This window comes from Pinus tabuliformis, chromosome 7, assembly GCF_031772625.1.
Source record: "Pinus tabuliformis cultivar Carrire ecotype Pingquan chromosome 7, CPIR1, whole genome shotgun sequence".
NCBI lineage: Eukaryota > Viridiplantae > Streptophyta > Pinopsida > Pinales > Pinaceae > Pinus > Pinus tabuliformis.
The window spans coordinates 1,239,228,196-1,239,238,145 of NC_142293.1; positions in this window are offsets into that span (position 1 = coordinate 1,239,228,196).

Below are 9,950 nucleotides of genomic sequence, written 5' to 3' on the forward strand. Positions count from 1 at the left end.
AAGTTTTTCAACTTCCGCCTTAATGGCAGCGGCTTTCTTGGGGTGCACCTGCCGAAGCCGTTGTCTTACTGGTTTGACATCAGGATACATTTTAATTTCATGTTCAATGATACTCGAGTCAATGCCTGGCATTTCATCATATGACCAAGCAAAGACATCTCTGAATTCGCGAAAAAGAGCGTTATATATTTCCAGTTCTGAAGGGGAACAACCTTTGCCGACATAAATATTCTCTACAACATCTGTTTTAGTCGAGATATTTATGGCTATAGTCTCTTCAATATTGGATAAGTTTCGCTCGGAATCCACCGTATTTACAGTATTTGTTAGGAATTCAAAAACTAAAGGGTGATAAAGGTCACTTTGAGTATCTTCTTCATATTCTGGAAGAAGGGAACGATGGTGGTGATCATTCCATGGTGTCCACTCAATCAACATTGATTGTAGGATCCCTTCGTCTGTCCCATGTACTTTCGACCAAGGATCTAATGGGGTTCCATATTCTCTAGACCTATCTACCCAAACGCTTGACGAGCGTTGATTTGGGTTCGCCTCCCATGCTTGAAACATTGATTGCTACAATATTTCTAAAGGGCTTGGGGGCAAAACAATTGCATGATCCATGTTTACATTATCAATTGCGACCTTCGTGGAAGATATCATGTTGCAGGTTGCTACAAACGGTATATTTCCTATGTAAATAGGAGGTGGTAGCACGAAAGTTCCCATCAATGTGGGGTCTTTCAATAATCCTACTCCGATATCTTGAAGCGAATGGTTGCTCTCATGGATCATGGGAATGCTTCCTGTAACTTGTGAACCATTAGGGAGGAAGTTTTGTTGGTCGACGACCGTAATCCCTCCTTCAAACGGGAATGCGATCTTCCTAAAATAAGTCGACACAACAGCTGCCATGGCATAAATCCATGGTCTACCCAGTAGGATGTTGTAGTCAAGATTTACATCGATGACCTCAACATCAATTTCTATTGTTTTTCCTCCTAGTTCAACCTTCAAGTTATTAAGGATACCGTATGGGGTATATGTCCTTCCGTCGAAAGCTTTTAATGTCGTCGAAGATCGCGACAAGGTTGGAGATCCTAAAGTTTTCCAGCAACTCATCGACATAATACATGTTGATGCTCCCTCATCAATTATTGTTCTGTGAACAGTTTTGTTGAGGGCTTTCACTTGAATAAGGAAAGCTAGTTGAGCTGGTAACTGAGGATCGTATCCTTTGTGATCAAAGGATACAAGATTGGAATCCTTGGGATCAACCCCACCAATAGCCGATAACAAAGCCTGCCTTTGGGATGGACAATTTTGTAGTACTTCAAGAGTCGACATAGCGGATGGCGATTGTGCCAAATCTTCCACTATGTTATAATGCTGCGTCGCTCTGGCGCGAGGATTAAATGTCGACTTGTGTACTACACCCTTTGGCGGTTTTATTGTTAATTCAGGAATGATGGGTGGTACAACTTCTGTCGAAGTTGTTGTCGAACTACTTGGTTGATATTTACCTTTGTCGTTCGACAGCTGAGGATTCCCATAATCTTTGTTCCTTGTCGAAATCAAAGCATCATTCTGTTGTTTTGAAAACGAAAACATAAGTACTTGCGACGGGGAAGCATTTCCACTATCAACCATATTTTGACCTGGGTTGGGGAACGGATCAGTCAACACAGCTGAGGTTTGGGAACTTTTAAAGAACCTCTTTAACTCAGCTTTGAATGGACAATTCTTTGTGTAATGATCCTCTTCATCACATATTTGACATGGATAATTTTGTTTCCCTTGCCCAGGAGGGTTTGAAGAATTTTTTCGAGGAGATGATTCACCCTGTTTCTTCTTCTTCCCTTTGTTTTGCTTCTTCTTGCTTCCTGGTTGATTGGTTTCTTTGCCCTTATCTGCTGATACGGCATTTACTTTTGAAGCAAGAATTTCTTCTTTTGCATTTTGATCTGAATTCTTACGGGCTTTCTTTGATGAAGCCTTTATCGATTTCGCGTTTGCCGTGCCAATCACGCCATCACCGGCATGAGAGTCACTATTGGATTTAGGAGGAGGAGGAATTGAAAATTCCGGTCTAGGAGCGTCAGGTATTTTGTCGTAGAGCGTGCCAGACTGAGTATAAACTAAGTCCAAATACTGTGCACGAGCGATAATTTGCTCCTCCGTTACGACTCCCCCCTTGGCCACATCTTCCGTTATAGCAGGAAGTAACGACTTTATAAACCATTCAGCTAACAGCTGATCGGGAACATATGTTTTCACCATCCTACGACGACGACGCCACTCATGTATATGATCAGATATATGGGTGGCAGTTGTCTGCTTGAAGTTGGTTAATATTTTTGTTCCCGTTTCATACCTTATCGGTAATTGAAAATGGGTTAAGAAAGTCGTGGCTAGGGAGCTAAAATTGTCGAATGAGGCTCTAGGTAATTCAATATACCATTTAGCCGCTGGACCTGTCAATGTCCTCTGAAAAAGGCGAAGCCTTATCGAATCGTCGTTTAGGGTGTTCGATGAACACCACAGATGAAAAGTCATCACGTGATTCGATGGGTCTTCACCTGGATTTCCATTGAATTTAGGAATGTCAGATGGAAGTTTATGAGGAATCGCTGGCCACCAAGGGGCATAAGCAATCGGATCGTTGGTTAACCGGTGTAAATCGGGTAACTCTAAAGTCGCCACGAATGGTAACTGTTGATTCAGGTTAGGCGAAGCATAACCAGGGTACGATGGAATCGCTTGAGCAGTGGGCCTTTGCATACCAGCATAATGTAATTGATGTTGGTATGATTGATACGGTTGGTGGACTTGACCACTGTAAAGTGGTTGGTTTTGACCGTTTTGGATATACGGTTGTCCACTGTTCGCAAAGATCTGCTGCTCAGAACCTTGGTACACCTGCTGGAATTGTGGTTGTTGGTATTGCACTAACCATGGTTGTGAAGCCATGTTCTGTTGTGCTATGCTAACCGCTGGACCGAGGTGTGGGGTAATTGTACCCGTTTGGACCTGTGTCGCCCCACCAGTTGGCGATTGTGGTTGTGACCCATGTTCAAGGGGAGGTTGACATGCAACAGGCATTGCTTGAACTTGTGACACTGTTACAATAGTCGGTGTGGTTGGGATGTTCGTCATAGGTACACACTGTTGCATAGAATATACAACCCTTGGTTGTTGAGGTAGCATAGGTACCCAACTACTTGATGCAATTCCAGTATAACCTGAATACTGTTGTGAACTCACGTATGGGTACCCTCCCGAAGGGGGTAATGAAAGGGCATACTGCCCCCCATATGGTAGCAATCCGGAACTCAAGGGGATTGATTGTCCTTGGGGACTGGATTGCCCAAATTGACCTCCAAATGGATCAATTTGGCGAGTCTCAACATAAGAGTTGCCGGATATTACTCCGGATGAACAAACTGGAACAGACCACACTGTCGAAATAGTCCCTTGGTGGACTCCTTCTAGCTGTTGTGAGCTAGCCGGGACAGCTGGTATGCCGGCAAACATTGTCGGAGTGACGGCAGGGGCTTCTGCTGTCGCTGTATCGTTTGACACAATCCTAGATGATGACGGTTGTTCAGACATTTTAAGTCTATCCAATAGATTGCCTAGCGATTCTACAGGAACCTCCACTTGTGGTGGATTAACTTCTGATGAAGGAAATAGAGTGACCCCGACTCCAAAATGGGTTGGAGTACTTGCTTGCGGATCCTCTGCAATTTCCTCTATCGCAATCAAACCCGGTGGAAGAGGAAGACCGTCAGGTCCGTAAAATATTTCTGGTGCCGAAGAAGTGGTTGTTTCGACAGCGACAGTTGTTTGAGGAACAAAACTCTCTGGACCGGTTACAGATGGAACTGGTTCAGTTATACAAGTATTTGCCCCCAGACTAGGATCAATATTACTGTCCTTCTGTGGCTGTTGAACTTCTTCTATAGAGGCAGGGTTTCCAGAAATGTTTGGAGTAACCGGAACCTCAGATGTAGTTGGAACACTTGTTCTAACTTTTATAGGAGATTTTGAACCGGTTAAACGAGTCCGCTTTGTCCGTACTGTTTTCGATTCCGGAGACAAAGACGGTTGACTCGTAAGCCTCCGCGAACGACGGGGTTTCAATTGACTTTCTTCCACGATTGCGGATTACTCGATCAACCAAAATATTAAAAGGGGAAATTTGTGTTTCCGAATTGAATGAATTTTATTAGACGCTTTTAGACACAACTTGCTTTTTCAGTTTTAAAGAGTCGAGAAAAAGCTAAAGATGACTCTAGTCTCCTTCGATGTTTTAACAAGCCCGAAGTGACAAATGCTCGGATGGAATTTTTCAGTTATAGAGTTTGAAAAAGGCCAAAAGAAACTACTCTGGAGATCTAGGCAGAGGGTGTGCCAAACCTTTCACAAAACCACAGAATACGTTTTACGGTATGGGTGGTCGATCTTCGTGAATGTTGTGTTCACTGCATTGCGATCAGTAGGGCGGCCGACACGGCTTCCTATGGATAAAGGCTTTATTCCTATAGGGGTCTCCCAATATATACGCGACGGTACGTGGGAGCACAAGTCCGTATTAGTGCCACCGACTCTCAGGAGGAATCACCCACCTTCTTCGAGATCGACAGTCACTACGTTTAACGACGCCGGAACACGTCTCTAGCTTAGACCTCTATGTGTTTGCATTATGTTTCAAAGCGTTGTTAGGTTCATTCAATATATTTTAAGTTGATCTTTTTAAAGTTTGCCTTTCAAGGTTCACCACGATATGTATGATACAAATTCCTAAATGCAGTCTAAAGATGAGAAGCAAGCTTTTTCAATCTTTTCAACTTATGAAAATCTTAACTACTGAGGGAAAAGAAAGACATCATCTTTTCACACAGATCATAGAGCACACACTAATGCACTTTTTCCTAAATCAACATACAAACTTATCAAATGCAAAATGCACAATGCAGGTATTTCTTTTCTCTTTCTTAATGTTGATGTACTACAAAAAGAAAGCTGTTGTATAACTTTGAATTCAATTTCAAGTGAAAGTAAACAAGCTTTTGTCCAAAACCAAAAGACACCTTAAGATTTACTTGTTTCAACACTAGAAATACATAAATTCAAACCATATGACGAAAGCACAAGCTCAATCAGCTATGAACAGCAAACAAACTAACTCTTAAGGTCAAAACGACACTTATCACAGGTCTAGATCTAAGAGGCCACAGCAAGACTAGTTCACTTTCGTTATGGGAAACCGTAAATGATATAAGAAATACACAAAGAACAAATACAGTTTCTTTATACAACCGAGGCGGAATAGTGGCAAAGAAAGGTGGTTTCAGATAGGTACATTGACTGATAACAGGCTGCAAAACAAGGATGAAAACAGGGCAATAGAAAGCAGAGAACCCCAGTTGCACAAGGCAAAACTGGTTCAGCACAGGTAGAACACTGTCAGTTTGACATTCAGCGCAGGTAGCCCCTTCGGGACCTGCGATGAAATGCGGACTGCCTTCACAGTGCCTGCAATGAAGAGAGAAAATCTCGTTTCTCTTGGTTTTCGGGTTACAGATTGCTCAAAAATCCACAGTTTTTGGCCAAATCAAAGCTATCAATCAAGTACACACTAGAGGATGAAAAGCTATCACTAAGAGCTATTCAGAGTCCTTGTGGATCAGCTCTTCAAATCATAAACATGCCCAGAAACTGAGCTAGAGTAGCTGCCCTCTACTTTGCATTTGAAAGATCCAAATGCAGTTCGATTCGGTACTCCCTGTGTTTAGGAAATGAATAGCAAAAACACAAACAACCAACAAGATATGATCCCCAGCGGAGTCTCCAATTTGTTGTTGGGAAAAGTATCCAATACGGAATGACCCTATCCCACTCTAAGGGCAATAGTACCTCAGCAACAATCGAAGCAAAGCTATCTAAGATTTCTTCTTTATGAAAGTAAAATAGGGGAGAAAGAGATCCACTAACCGATGTCTTTCGCTAATGGTTGATCCAATCTTCTCTCCTTGCTGCTTGCTCCCAGCTCCTTGCTCTTTCATTGGCCCAGCTACACCAAGATCCTGCAAAATGGCAAGAGAGGGAAACTACAAGAAGCATACATTCATAATTGATTCAAGGATTAGAATAAATCAAATACACAAGTATAACAATACATCATTGAGACACATGCATATAGAAGAACCTCAAATGCTTTATTAATGGAAGAAGTAAAGTTCAGGAAGTGATACAACCATAAGAGACCCAATCCAGCATCACCTTCCCAGCAGAAAGAAATCTCCTCTTCACCTCCTTCAAAGAAAATCACCCAATAGTTCTAAACTCAAACCAACAGCACTTCCTTACATTCACAAGATTCCAGCCCCCATAGACCTCATGAGAGAGATCTATATATAGGAGTTTTGGAGAAAGGATGAGTCAGCTTGAGGCTGGCATGAAGCTGACTAGTGTCCTCTCCCACTTCAGTTATTCTTCAGTTCTTGAGTCCACTTGGAGGTTCTTGATTCCACTTGGAGATCTAGAACCTCTTACTCATCACCAGTCGAATTCCCTGATCCAAGTGTCATTTTGGAAGCTTCCTGGGCATTGACACCTTGAGGAATGACTCTGCCACATGTCCAATCTCGCCCAGCGCAGGTAGCCTTCTTTGTAGTTGACATTCAACGCAGGTAGATAGTGGAGCACTTGACATTCAGCGCAGATGCTCAGTGGAGCAGTTGACATGATCCAGAATTGCCTTGTTTTTGAGTGTTTTCAGGTGGAGAACTTTTATTCAGTGTTGTGGTTTGCTGACCTTGTTCCTCTAGGGGTAGGAACAACATGTTTAGGGACTTTGGATCCCTTAGATTATGGACATTTCATGCTTCATGCTGTAAGGCACAAAAATGTCTATAACACTTATAATCCTCAACAGAATGGTGTAGCTGAAAGAATGAACAGAACAATTTTGAATATGGTACGATCCATGCTTTTCTTCAAAAATGTAAAGACATTGTTTTGGGCTGATGTTGTTCTATGTGCTGCATATATAAAGAATAGATGTCCATCTAGTGCTATAAGAAACAAGACTCCTTATGAATTGTGGTATGGACATGTTCCTTCGGTAAAACATCTCAGGATATTTGGTTCCACCTGTTATGCTTTAATACCAAAGGTACATAGAAACAAACTTGGTGCTAGAAGTCGTAAGTGTATCTTCTTGGGGTATTCAAACACATCTAAAGCATACCGCCAAAGTTTGTTTTATCTAGAGATGTCATTTTTCTTGAATCATCCAAATCTGGCAGTGTTGTTGAGCGGCAACTTGATCGCTTGGATAGATTCACAAAACCGAAATCATTCCAAGAGTTTGATAATCAGATTCCACATCTTGAAGGGGGGATTCCTATACTAGATCAACATGTGGAATCTCCTTCTGAAGAACAATCTCCCCTGCATGACACTCCAACAACGGATGATGCTTTAAGTGATGTAATTGATAGAATTGGGAGACTTAATCTTGATTCAGTCCCAACTCAATCAACAGAACAGCCTGGACCTGTTATAGACATTTTTGTGCCTTACAGCATAGAGCATGAAATGTCAATAATCTAAGGGATCCAAAGTCCCTAAACAAGTTGTTCTTACCCTTAGAGGAACAAGGTCAGCAAACCACAGCACTGCAAGTCAGTTCTCCACTGAAAAACACTCAAAAACAGGTCAGTTTTGGTTCATTGCAGCTGCTCCACTAGGCATCTGCGCTGCATAGCAGGTACAACAAAGGCTACCTGCGTTGCATAGCAAGTAGAACAAAGGCTACCTGCGTTGGGCGTACTTGGACATGTGGAGGAATCTTTTTCTCAAAGTGCCAGTGCCCAGGAAGCTTCTAAAAAGACACTTGATGATAAGATTCGCCTAATGATGAGTTAAGAGCTTCTAAAACTCCAAGTGGAAGACAGAAACTCCGAGTGAAGAACTGAAGAACAACTGGAGTTGAAGAGGACAACAAGTCGCACATCAAGCTGACTTATCTTCACTCCAAAACTCTATATAAGGATCTCGTCCCATGGGATCTGGAGGCCGGAATTTAGTGCAAAGAATTGCTGTTGGTTTACAGTTGTGAGCATTGGGTGATTGCTTGAGGGAGGTGAAGAAGATATTTCTCTCCGTCGGGAAGGTGATGCTGGATTGGACCTCTCATGGTTGTATCACCGCCTGAACCTTACTTCCATATATTAATAAAGCTTTTGAGGTTCTTCTATTCGCATGTGTTTCAATGGTGTATTGTCTTACTTGCGTTTTTTATTTATGCTAATCCTTGAATCGATTATGAATGCATGCTTCTTGTAGTTTCCTTTCTTTGTCTTGTTTGCAGGATCTCGTGTAGCTGGGCCCGTGAAAAGACTTGGAGCTGGGAGCAAGCGGCAATCAAAGGAGATTGGATCGACCATTTGCGCAAGACATCGGTAAGTGGATCTCTTCCTTTTATCTCTTGCATGTCATAAAGAAGAAACTTTAGATAGCTTTGCTTTCAACTGTTGCTAAGGAACTGTCACCCTTAGAGTGGGTTAGGGTCATTCCGAGTTGGATACTTTCCCCCACAACAGACTGGCGACTCCGCTGGGGAGCGTGTCTTGTTGGTAGCTTGTGTTTCTTGCTATTCATTTCTTAAACGAAAGAGTACCGAATCGAACTGCATGCGAGTCCTTCGAATGCAAAGTAGAGGGCAGCTACTCTAGCCCAGTGCTGGGCCTGTTTATGATTTGAAGAGCAGATCCACGAGGACTCTTTTTAGCTCTTTGTGATAGTGTTCATCTTCCTTTAATCATCCTCTAGTGTATACTTGACTGACAGCCTCTGATTTGGCCAAAAACCGTTCATTTTTTAGCAAACTGTGAGCCGGAATCTGAGAGAGACGAGAGTTGTCTCATCAGTGCAGCTGCAACAAAGGCTACCTGCACTGCAATGCAAGTCCCGAAGGGGCTACCTGCACTGCATCTCAGATCCACAGTGCAGCACCTGCGCTGATCCAGTTTTGCCTTGTGCAACTTGGATTCTCCACTGTCTGTTGCCCAGTTTTCAGTATTGTTTTTGCAGCCAGTTGTCAACCTGTATACCCAGCTGAAACCACTTCTCTTTGCCTTCATTCTGCCTCAGTTGTATGAAGAAATCGTGATTGTTCTTATGGTATTTCTTGCTGTCATTCACAGTTTCCCATAGCGAAATTAAACTAGTCTTGCTATGACCTCTTGAATCTAGACCTGTGAGAAAGTGTCGTTGTGATTCTAAGAGTTAGTTTATTGTTGTTCATAGCTGCTTGAGCATTTGCTTTCGTTATATGGTTCGAATTTCAGTATTTCTTGTGTTGAAACGAGTGAATCTTAAGGTGTTCTTTTGATTATTGGACAAAAACTTGTTTTCTTTCACTTGAAATTGAATTCGAAATTATACAATAGCTTTCTTTTTGTAATACATCAACATTAAGGAAGAAGAAAAGAAATACTTGCATTGTGCATGTGCATTTTGACAGTTTGCATGTCGATTTAGGAAAAGTGCATCAGTGTGTGCTCTATGATCTATTTGAAAAGATGATGTCTTTCTTTTCCTTCAGTAGTTAAGGTTTTCATAAGTTGAAAGAATTGAAAAAGCTTGCTTATCATTCTTAGACTGCATTTAGGAGTTGTATCATACATCACGTGGTGATCCGTAAAGGCAAACTGCTAAGCAAGATCAACCTAAAAAGAACTGAATTTATCTAACAACGCTTTGAAACATAACGAAACACAGTAGAGGTCTAGGTAGAGACGTGAACCGGCGTCGTTAAACATAGTGACTGTTGATCTCTACGAAGGTGGGTGATTCCTCCTGAGGGACGATAGCACTAATACGGACTTGTGCCCCCGCGTACCGCCGCGTATATTGGGGGACCCCTATAGGAACAAAGC